This window comes from Aethalodelphis obliquidens, unplaced genomic scaffold, assembly GCF_003676395.1.
Source record: "Aethalodelphis obliquidens isolate GAN/ISIS:26980383/991018 unplaced genomic scaffold, ASM367639v1 scaffold57, whole genome shotgun sequence".
Classification (NCBI taxonomy): Eukaryota; Metazoa; Chordata; class Mammalia; order Artiodactyla; family Delphinidae; genus Aethalodelphis; species Aethalodelphis obliquidens.
The window spans coordinates 6806121-6814164 of NW_020838001.1; positions in this window are offsets into that span (position 1 = coordinate 6806121).

The window sequence follows — 8044 nt, forward strand, 5'->3', positions numbered from 1 at the left end:
AGGCAGCCCCGCTGGTAGGACGTTGCCTGCAGGTAACTGAGTCAGAGAACGGGGCAAGGAGGTGGGAAACCAGCACCATGTTTGTTGCTTGGAGGCAAGGGCTGGGCTGGGCTGGGGGTACTCTGGAAAGGAACTGAAAAAGAAACTCCACAGACTGATGCCAGGTGCTGTGACTTTCAGAAAGCTGAAGACCTAGGGAAATATGAGGCTGCAGACTCAGCCTTGAAACCAAGAAGAGAATCATCCCAACTCAGTGGCTGGATATGGAATATCCTCTTTGTCTCCACAGATGTAGAGTCTCGAATTGCCATTAAAAAACCAATGCTGGGGCTTCCCTGGTGGCGCAGTGGTTGAGAGTCCGCCTGCTGATGCAGGGGACACGGGTTTGTGCCCTGGTCCGGGAAGATCCCACCTGCAGCAGAGTGGCTGGGCCTGTGAGCCATGGCCGCTAAGCCTGCGCGTCCGGAGCCTGTGCTTCGCAATGGGAGAGGCCACAACAGTGAGAGGCCTGCGTACCGCAAAAAACAACAACAACAAAAAAACCAATGCTAGACTGGAGACTCAGAGGATTCAGTAAAGGAATAAACAAAATTGTGTGTGTGTGTGTGTGTGTGTGTGTGTGTGTGTGTGTGTGTGTGTGTGAGAGAAAGAGAGAGAGAGAGATCACAGCTAAAAAGTGAAAAATGTAAAAATAAAATAAAGATTTTGTATGCATGTCCAGTAAGTACAGATGTGCTAGGTCAGAACAGTTTGCAAACCAAGCACATGAAGTTATCTAGTGCCAAGGAAGCTGCAGAATAAACAATTGGAACAATTAAACTCATCTGGAAAACCCTAGTTTAAGGCAACAACTGGTCCTTGGGTGTGTGACATGCACTGTTAACAGTGCCTCACGTTGACGGAGCTTATGTTTTTATGGCATGTTTAAGAAACAAAGAAATAAGTACAGAAACTGCATCCACAAGGAACTATAAATCCATGAGAAACTATAAAACAAAAACAAGCAGCAATGAAATAAAAAACATGGAAATCAAATAGAAATCTTAGCAGTGATAAGCAGCATCATTCAAATAAGGCATTCATTAAACAGCTGAATTATAGGAATGGACATTGTCAAAAAGAACTTGTGTGGCCAATATAATACTGAGATTCTATGATACAGAACAAACTATGAAAGACCAGTAAGATGTTATGAAGATTGAGAGGTTCCAACGTACGTTTGTAAAAGGATATTTTTTTAAAAAGATGAACTCATGATTTTCATACAGATATAAAATGAACCCATGTTAAAGACTTGATTTAACTCATTATTAATGAGGGAATCTGTAAGGTGTTAGAACTGGTTTGAAGAAGAAGCCAAAGAAGGACGAATTTATGAGTTAAAGGAATATTGAAATTAATTTGCAAATAGACGATGGAAAAGAGGCTTTTTCCATGCAGAGTTGAGATTCATGCATGAGTGAATTGAACCTCCATGTGCCAGAATTTTCATATCTGTGGATGCTCCGTTTCAGGGGGTGGCAAATTATGCTCAGAGGCTGAGCTTGTCTTTGCCAGTTACTTATTTAACGTAAGTTCACTGTGAGATTTATAAGAAATTCACAAGCTAAGAGCGGATAGAATAAAATCTCTTAATAAGCCAACAAAGAAATAACATACTCCAAACAAATGATAAATTGATTGCCCTGTTGTTCCAGGCAAGGGAGAATGAAAGGAAGAAAGTCCAGATTTAGTTCAAGGTGCACCTTTGTAGGAGTTGGTACCAGGGAGAGAGGGCTTGACCAACCAGTAGCTGAGGTGCAGCTGCCGGTGCAGAAAGGCAGGTCCTTCACTGCTAGTACTTGGTTGCTAAGGAACCGTGGCACCATGCTGGCCTGCAGGCTGGGCTGCTGCAAGGGTTATCACTCCAGGGACCATTGCAAAGCCACTGCCTATGAGGATTCCTCCCCGAGGCAGGCACAGACGTCCCTTCTCTTGCCGAGGCTGCGGCTCGTTTTAACATCACCGCCCACCAAGAGTAGCCAGGCCACGGCAGGAGCATGATCTTCGGAGAGCTACATCAGCAAAAGGGGAGCTTTTGCCCAGGCCAAAACTCTTCAGATACTCCTCACAAACTCCCAGTATTTACATTCTAAATGTCCCCTCACCACAGCTGCTTCTCCACCTGTTCTTATCAATAAGCCCCCAGCAACTGAGCTACTTATCAACCATCCTGACAAAACTCACCTCATTCTTATATCAAATCAACTTTACTTCAAAGAGCAACTTCTTGTTTGTTTTGTGTTGTCTTTGTCATAAACAAGTGGCTTAAAACAACTTCACTTAAATCATAAATGGATTTGAAATCATATCAAACCAATACACCAGGGGTAAGAATTCTTTCCCATTGCTGCTGCTTACAGTTGGTACAGTCGTAAAGCAGCTCAAAGGCAAGGAAAGACTATAAGCAGATGACCCAGAAGAGTACGCTCAAAGCCAGGGGTTGGGGACTTCCGTGGTGGTCCAATGATAAAGTATTGCCTTCCAATGCAGGGGATGCGGGTTCGATCCCTGGTCAGGGAACTAAGATCCCACACGCTGTGGGGCAACCAGGCCTGCTTGCCACAAACTACAGAGCCCACACGCTCTGGAACCCACGCGTCACAACTAGAGAAGAGAAAACCCGCACGCCACAACTAGAGAGAAGCCGGTGCACCACAACGAAGATCCAGCACCACAACGAAGATCCAGCATGCCGCAACTAAGACCCGACATGGCCAAAAATAAATAAATTAAAAAAAAAAAAGCCAGGAGTTGGCAAACTATGGTCTTGGGCCAAATCCAGCCTCCAGTTTCACGCCCATCTGTTTGTCTGTTGTCTACAGCAGATTGTATCCTGCGTGGCAGGGTTGAAAAATTGTGACAGAGTCCATAGGACCTGCAAAAGCTAAAACATAGTTACCATCTGGACCTTTACAGGAAAAGTTAGCCCACTCCTATTCTAAATGGACTGTTCTACTGAAGAACATGAATGGAACTCTAAAAGAAAATGATGGAGAGAATGGTAAAAAAACAATATATTTAAAAAATTAACAATTTTCACTAGAATTAAAGCAGGTCATGAGTCCTTAAACCAATAATTCACTCTGAGAACAAACAGAAACATAAAATTAGATTGGCCTAGACACGCTGTAGAAAAACTGCAAACATTAACAGAGGCAGGAAAAAAATTAAAGTGTGATAAAGGGAAAAAGATGTTCAATGAGAGAATAAATTCTGAATCAGAACTATAATGGAAAAGTATTTTACATGTATTATCTGATCTGATGTTTATAATTATTCTAGGAGCAGGTACGAATATTGCCACCAGTCTTTAGCAATGAAGAAATTAAGATCAAAGTCACACAGCTGGTAACTGGCAGAGCTAAGGTTGGAATTCTGGTCTTCTGGCTTGAGAAGCACTGAGATTTGGCCACTCTGCTCTGCTACCTTGTTATTATAAAGAAATAGATTTTTTTTAAAGGGTGAGTAACACACAATCCTCAGGCAACACAGAATGAGAAGTCAACTAGCTGATTGAGTTATACAGAGACTTTTGCAGCCAAGAACCACCATATGCAAAGGCTTCTGGCTGGCGGAGCTTGCCGTAGATCCAAGCACTGGAAGAAGAGTTACAGCTGGAGAATGGAAGGGGCGAGGGGCAGATGGGGCTGAAGACCAGGTGAGATTCTGCAGGCTTTCAGGTTGTGCCAAAGATTTCACATTATTCTAAGAGCAATGAGAAGATATTGAAGTTTTAAAAACAATTAGAGGGATGGGTGACTTGATCTGATTTGCATTTTGAAAAAAGCCTTTGGTGTGATGACTGCATTGGAGTTGGGCCAGAATGGATGCGGGGAGACCAATTAGAAAGCTGCTGATACATAATAGCCTAGATGATTACATGCCCCAAGGGAGCTGCTAACCAAATAATGAGAACTTATGCTCTTCAGACTGGAGGTGGAGAAGTACAGGACATGGGTGTGACTATTTGCATATGGAATCTTGATCCCTTCCCCTGGCTTGTTCTTGCATTTATATTCTTCAGTATTTGGCCTTACTCGCAGATGGAATAAACTTGCATTGCTCTGGGTGCCTGAATTCCCAAGGCAAGCAAACATGGTGCTGTGATTGATTCTCTTTTTTGTTCTTCATGCCTGTGTGCTTTGTGCTTCTTATCTCCACCACAGCACTCTTCACATTGAATTATATGTCCAATCACCTCTGCCTTCTTGCTTCAAGAGAAGCCCTCGAGAATGAAAGCTGCTTCTTATTTACCTTTGCATCCCTACTGCCTACAAGTGCAGATCAAAAATAGTCATTCAGTACAAGTTGTTGACTAAATGAATGGGACTCAGTTATGTGGAACAGATCATTTTCTTCTGCCAATTTTAGCAGCTCCTTTATCTTACGTGTTTCTAGACTTAACGCTAATTCCCAGGCTCCTTAGGAATTGAAAACCTTCCAAAATAAACCTATTATTCATTTAAGTCAATACCGTTTCTTACGTAGAATATATAGGCCATCATAAATGTTTTGAATAACACAAACATACTTGAATTCTGCTGAAGATATTCAGTACCTTAATGATAAACTAATAATGTCTCTAGAGACATGTGTTATTTATTTTTTCCTGCACACCTGCTCTTCTCTGTGACCTGATCAGTATCTCTCTGGGTCTCAATTTTCTCACAAAACAGAGATACCAGTTATCCACTTTGACCGTTTTTATAAGGATAAATGAGATAATATGGAGTATGTTCAAGCAGCACATGGTAGGTACAAAGGGATTAAACTCCCTTCTTTTATTTTTGTATCTCCACCTTTTTTTTTTTTGTCCTGTATGTCATCATCATGCCATGGATTATCTAACTGGCTAGGTGTCCTTTTCAAAATTCTCTTATTTTGTGTTACTGAATCTCTTCCAATATTTGCTCAGATTCTGCCTTTTCTGCTTCTCGATAGAATAAAATCGGAAGGCCTATGTCCCATACCCCATGAATGTTCTGATTTCAGAAATGCCCCCCCCAATTTTCCCTTGGGGGAGGACAATTCAAATTTATCAAATTGTTCTAATCTATCCAGTATTACCTCTTTTCTGCATCGCATGAAAATCTGCAGATGGTATAGAACTCCTTCGTTCCCGGATCTTGTTATCAGATGCACTGTTATCCAGGAAAACTGGGCAGGATCAGCTTGGTGATGAGCTGGAGACAATGAAGCCTTTTATTCTCGGCAGCACTTTGCAGGGTTGGTGTTTCTGAATTTAGGATCGATAAGACGCGTTTGTTATTCCCTCCTCGTCCACACCTCCCCCCCCACTGGCTCTGGATTTTCTTTAATCGTCCACTTTGCGTGAGTTTCTGCTCTCCCTGTGTATTTTAATAGGCTATTATTTTGAGTCCTACGTGAGAATTTCTTATATTCAAATATTCAATAGCAATTTTGTGCAACTTTGTTGTTTTCAGTTGTCAGATGAAGCCCCTTTTAAGGTAAACATTTTAATAAACACGCTCTTTTCGCCTGGGTCGTAATGCGAAGTAGAAATGAATGCATGAGCAACCCCTGCCTTTCTTTGCCTCAAACAGCTCACTTGGTGTATGATTTGCCTCTGTTCTCAGAGTGTTATAGTAAGGAGCTGGAGGGACCCTCACCCTCCAAGTTAGAATTTAGGTGTCTTTACGTTCTGAAGTCTTCTGGAATGTGTGTTTCCACTAACGTTATCTCATAGACTTAGGTGAGACAGAGAAGGAACACTTTATATGTCCTGGTAACACAAACACGGGATCAAGAAGACGCTGCTAAGGCCTGCTAATTGAGATTGTCTGGGGCAGGGCTTCTTGTGCTTTAACCTGTACGTGAATCACTTAGAGATCTTGTTAAAATGCAGTTTCTGACTCAGTGGGTCTGGGCTTCAGATTCTCCATGTCCAACACATTTTAAAGAAGCCCCTGGTGGTGACAATGCTGCTGGTCTGTGGCTCTGGTTGCAGCTGTAAAGACTCCCCCCGGCATTCCTGTCCACTTACTGTGATGCTCACCATTCAGTGTGCCCGCCCAGGTAATGCTGATAGGCAGCCTGATGTGGGAACTGTATTAGTGTCCCACGGCTGCTGTAACAAATTACCACAAACTGGGTGGCTTATAACAACAGAAATTTGTTCTCTAACAGTTCTGGAGGCCAGAAGTTCAAAATTAAGGCATCGGCAGGGCTGTGCTCCTTCCAGAGGCTCTAAAGGAGATTACGTTCCTTGCCCCTTCCAGCTACCGATGGCTGTCGGCATTCCTTGGCTTGTGGCTGCTCACTTCAATCTCTGCCTGTCTTCTCATGGCTTCCTTCTCCTCTCCATGTCTCTCCTTTGTATGTTTCCTTTAAGGGCACCTGTCATTGAATTTAGGGCTGTATTGGGGTTGTCTAGAGAAGCAGAACTAATAAGATATCTCTATCTCTGTATATCTATCAACATCTATCTATCTATTATCTAGCTACCTAGCTTTAATAATTACATCAGCAAAGACCTTTGTTTCCATTTAAAGTCACATTAACAGGTTCTGGGGGTTAGGATATGGACGTAATCTCCTGAGAGCCAGCGTTCAGCCAACTCTAGGAACCATGTGACTTCATTACCTCCAGCAATGTCCCATTCAAACCAGATATCCTATAATTCTAAATAGGAAAACTGTTCATTTTAATAGCACTCTTAATGTAGAAACGAGGGTGTTTTTGCCTGCTTAGACGTCAGCATCCTCCGAATGTCTGCAGAGGGCGAGGGGAGACTGGAGAGGACTCAAGTATATCGACACAAGTGTTAAATTCAAGGAACAAAGTAGGTGAAGGAGGAAGGTGGAGGCGAGACTAAAATAAAAACCAAAGAAAGTAGGACACAAGGCAACCATAATAAAGAAACAGTGTGTGGCTTCCATCTGAGTCACTGTGAGTCTCCACCAGCACTTCTCTAAAAGGCACATGGCTCACCGGAGGATCTTGTTCACATGAAGTGCGTCTGGGGTGGGGTCTGAGATGCTGCATGTCTAGGTGGCCCTGATGCTGCTCGTCCGTGGGCCACACTGAGCAGCAAGGGCTTAGGCTGGGTAGAGGCAACAAGAAGGTGTGAAAGGCATTAATTAGACTGGGTGTCCATGGCTAGGGAGCAGAACCTTTGGGTCTATGAAGAACTGGAGAAAGTGTGTGCACCTTCTTTTTAGCCTCCTTACAAAATTCAGATCTCTTGTTGCCAAACTTTTGACTTTTCAAAAGAATCTGTATTGTCATATAAAATCTCTATATTTATAATCAGTGTTGGCAACCTATTCACAGATTTCAGAAACAACTCGTGAGACAAATGAATCAAAACTATATTTCAAAGAAGGACTGCCAGTGTGTAACCTCTGGCAGGTGGGTCTTTTATGCCCCATTTGTAAATCGAGCAGATTTGTGACTCCTTTTGTATAAAACAGTAATTATTAAAAACAGTGGCAGAGATACTAAAGAAAAAAAAAGAGCAACAATTTGCTGTTAAGTGTTGAACTAGCTTGTGTTCTGTTTTGTTTTACGCAGCTCTCCAAATGGGTAGCTGTTCAGAACACACCACGTCAGGAAGGAAATGAGACATTCCAGGGGCTGTTAACTACTCCACCAGAGATTTAGGAAGATCACTTCAGTGTTACTTAATGTCGGTATTTATTTAATTCTGGTGCATAAGGGAAAATTTTCATTCTCACTGGTCCTCAAACTCACGCTGGCTTACATGACTGTGGCTTAATGACCCATTGATGTTAGACTATAGTGTTACCTTACAAAATAAATAGTGACAGGAGAGAAGACAGCCTGGAGTAGTTGCTTTTAATATATTTTACATCTAAAGAATTGTTGTTGTTGGAAGTTAGAGTTACCATGGTTTCATCAGCTGATTTGTTTGATAGTACCAAGTTAAGCTGGTCCTGTTATTTGACAACCTCCCATCTCTAATCTGCTGTGAGTTTAGGTTAATAAATGCTACCCGGGTGAATCCTTTGAACAATGCTAG